Source organism: Belonocnema kinseyi, chromosome 9 (genome assembly GCF_010883055.1).
Source record: "Belonocnema kinseyi isolate 2016_QV_RU_SX_M_011 chromosome 9, B_treatae_v1, whole genome shotgun sequence".
Lineage (NCBI taxonomy): Eukaryota > Metazoa > Arthropoda > Insecta > Hymenoptera > Cynipidae > Belonocnema > Belonocnema kinseyi.
This window is the reverse complement of record NC_046665.1, coordinates 38,480,121-38,484,480: the sequence shown is the minus strand read 5'-3', so window position 1 is coordinate 38,484,480 and position 4,360 is coordinate 38,480,121.

Genomic DNA, 4,360 nt, shown 5'->3' with positions numbered 1-4,360 from the left:
TTTTCCGAAACTCCGTTAGTTTTGGCTATGCCTACTTACGCATTTCACCACGGAAAGTTTGAGTTTGGTCTTTAAAGTAGTGTTTTTTTTTTTTTAGTTTTTGTACATAATTTTGTTTTTTCCAATTGTTGTATTTCAAAGGTTTACTCAAAGAAAACAAAACAATTAGATTCTCTTGCCAGGATAGAAAATGTTAAGGTGGGTGATGAATTGCGAATAAGGAACTGGTCACATACCTGCTCATTCTCCTTAATTTTGATTAAACCCCTTCTCATTTCCAACGTCTCGTCGAAGGTGGGAAGAGGCCTCTATGACTAATCACAGAAATAATAATTTGGGTCAAGAGCCTAACCTTATCCAAAGTTATGTAGGGCGGGAAGGCACCTGTGACTCACTAGAGAAATAATCTTGGTCAAATACCTACAGCTTTCCAACATATTGTGAAGGGTGAAAAGGCACCCATGTGACTGATCACATAAATAATGTTGGTCAAAACCCTACCCTTTTTGAACGTCTTGTGGAGTGCACTCCTGTGATTAGTTACAGAAGTAATGTTGGTGAAATCTCTACCCCTTTCGAACGTATCGTGGGTGCGGGTAGGCACCCATGTAACTGGTCACAGAAATAATGTTGATCAAACCTCTACCCTTTTCGAACATCACGTGGAGGCAGCAATGCTCTTCTGTGTCTAGCCACATAAATAAGGCAGCTCGCAAACCTCCCCCTTCAAAACGTCCTATGAGGAGCGGATAGACACACCTTTTATTGGGTATAGTATCTAATGGCTGTCAAACCCATAACTGTTTCCAACGTATTGTGGGGGCGGGAAGGCACCTCAGTGACTAACCACATAAATAATGTAGTTTACTGTGACTGATTAATGTAGTCTCGTGTAGGCGGAAAATCAGCTTCGTGACTGGTCACACAAATCAGATACGTCAAATAGCTTCCCCTTCCCAACGTCTCTTGGCCTATAGGAGTGCCGCAAGTCCCATTCAAAGCAATTCTACACTTTGTAGAATTGTACAAAGATTTTCCTTTTTTTCAAAAAATTACATATAACATGAAAGGTGTATTTTCAAAAGACCAACAAATTTTATTTGAAGCTTTTGTGTAAATTTTTAATATTTAATTAAATGTATTGGAAAAACATAAATAATTTTACAGTTTTTTGGGAGTTTTGACCACGAAAATTGAATTTGCGGGTATTTTTACCATCATTCTCGTAATCAGTGAGTCAAAAGACATCGGTGTAGAGGGTTTCAAATAAATCGGAGGTAAGTACTTTTCGGAACTTTATCCGATTAATTTTTTTTCTGTACCTTAAAATGATGGTTTTTGTACATTACGACCTGCTGAAACTATTGTAGCGGGCCGATAAGAATTATAAGGTGCAATTTAGGTCACAAGAACACTTTCAAAAATTTATTTGCACACTTCTACAAGGATACGATTCACCAAATTTAATATCAGAAAATCCATTCTTACATACGGACGAAAAAATTCTATAAATAACCTGCGATAAAATTGACCTGGCCAAATATCTTTAAAAGGGAAAGGAATAACTACGACAAGGCTATTCGAATAATGTATATCCTTGGATAAGAACCCATAAACAGGGTGAAATCATTGGAATGTAAAACTCCATTCAACTTTTTTTGTTTGTTATTTTATCCTGGGAACTGAGTAGCTGAATATTGATGTTATAAGTTAAAGGCAAGCTTTTTAGGCTTGAACTACTCGCAGCTGACTAACTTTATAAATTCAAATAAATGATTAAATTCAAGTAAATACAATTTTCTTTTCCAAAATTCAATATATAATAAACGAATTAATTATTTTCATTGGTATGTCTGTTTTATACTTTTTTTCATTGTCGTGAACAAAGTTTTTCCTTAATTTTCGAATAAAATCGACATAACGTAATTATGGATATTATAATCCATTATGTGCAGCGATGGCAAAACATTTAGAAGAAATCGACCTTCGAGCTGCTTTCGGTGCACGTATCGATAGACGATCATCATGATCTTTAAATCATGAATATTCATCGACATGCCGCTATACAGTGACCAACCAAACTATCATTAGACGAATAACGTCTACATATCGACACTCAAAGCATCACCAAAAAATTTTCATTTTTTACTTAAATAAACAAAATTATATATATTGTTATCAAATTTACTTATTACTCGTCTTCTTTATTTTATAACTAAATTTTTCGTTCCCAACACAGAAAAACGGAGGTTCCCATCGGAACTCTTTTTTGGTTCCAAAGGAGCTGCAACAAAAATGAATCCCACTTTCTGAAAAGGAACCCAAAACGATAAATGAGCTCTTAATGATACCACACTTGGGGTTCTAAAGGATCTCAATTGTAATTGAGTCAATGTCTAAAGAACCTATTTTTCGCTTTGCCCACTTGGATATTAAGTTCAATTAATAACACAATATTTACCTTAAAGAAAGCATATAGTCGAACTCTGATGGACGTAACTTAATGTAGATAATTAAATTATAAAACAATATTGCAATTAAGGTAGATATAATAACTTGATAAATATCATTTGCAGGTTATGTAGCAAAGTTGTCAGCATAAAGGCATATTAATATGCAAGAAACTTGTTGTCTCAAGTCATCGCTTTTAGCTCTCTTCAGGTATCTATTGGAGCTCAAGTTCTAAATGATACCAACTTTTATTTGAGCCGCAACTTTAGTGAACCCCCAGTTTTTTTTGTGAAAATAACGGTTAAGTTCGCTAAAACTAAAACAAATGTAAAGCCATCCAGGAATTTTACAAAAGTTGGTAGATGTAAAATATTCTTTCGTATCATCCGACTTACATTCCTCGAGTCGGACAATGTTCAAAAACTTTACAATAGTGAAAAATTTGTCAATAAGCTAATATAGATTAATTTAAGCACTTGCTCTTCATAAATAATAAAGAAATGTGATAGGACAACATATTTAAAAATCTGCCCCAGCGAAGGCACTGTCTAATTACGCGCTACGCGCGCGGTTTCTTTCACTCCCGAGGTTGGCTCACTGTTGGCTCTCGCACTTTGCGCTGGGTCTTTGTATATTTCTCCAACATTTGTGCAGAGGCCTTTTAAAATTAAAGGTCAAAGCATCGACAAGCATCTCGATTTTGTCAAAAATTTGAACTTTTCTACATTATGTTCAACACTTTTATATAATTATTATTTTTTACGATTTAAACTAAAAAGATGAATCCTAGCGTAAAGTGGTTTTGAACCTATTTTTATGTAATTAGGCGAAAAATTAGTTAAATAAAATGTTATTGCAGTTTGTATCCTTTTACCATAAAGGTAGTTCCTTATTTTATCACAAGAGTTGATAACCAATCTGTAGATCCTTTTTGGTTAAAGAACTTTCGTCTTTTAATTTTTGTCGTACCTTGTGTCGTTTTCGAAAAAAATTATATTTTTTATTTTGAATGTTTTTTTTACGAATGAAAAAACTACGAATCCTATTAAAAAATGATTAATAACAAATTTGTAGCTTTTTTTGGCAAACAACATTTGAGTTATTATTTTTTCGTAGCTTGTGTCGTTTGTCAAAAAATTTCATTTTATTATTTTTAATATTGTTTTTTACGAATAAAACAAAAACTGCGTGTCCTATAAAAGTGATCAATACAAAATTTGTAAATACGTTTTAGGTGCTACAACTGTTATAGTTTTCTTTTTATCAAATAAAGTCGTAAGGATAAATTATTCGAGATTCTAAATACAATGAAGAGCTATATATAGAATTTCTCCATTTCCAAAAAATGGTCTCAAAAATATGAAAAATTCTCTAACTATTTGAATTTTTACTTAAAATATCTGGTTAGCGAAGTCGATCTTTCTTTTTGGTCACTTGAAGTATGTGATAATGCACAATACAATATAAAAATCTTTTAAAAGTTATCCGCGGTACACTGACGACGACAACAACGACAGATAGACACTATCGTAAAACCGGTTTTTTTTCGGATTGAGGGTGTCACGAAACGTGATGATTCAAATAAATCTAATACCTTCTCATTATGATGAGAGTGTAAAAAAGGAAATGAAATATGTATGGATACAAGTTTCTAGAAGTAGAATGATTTATTCAAAACTGACTTACTTTACAAATTCCTGAATTTTTATTCAAACAAATATTCCCAGAAAGAAGTTATAATACACAATGTAATATTTACTTTTGCCATGGTTTCTGGGTTTGTAAGACTTAGCGGAATCATTTTACTCTCCGCGATGGCCTTCGGCTTTTCCAGTCGCTATGGCTACTCAAACCACTTCTCAATGTGCCAGTAACCAACCATCCATCGACGATTGTTTTTCACTTCGAA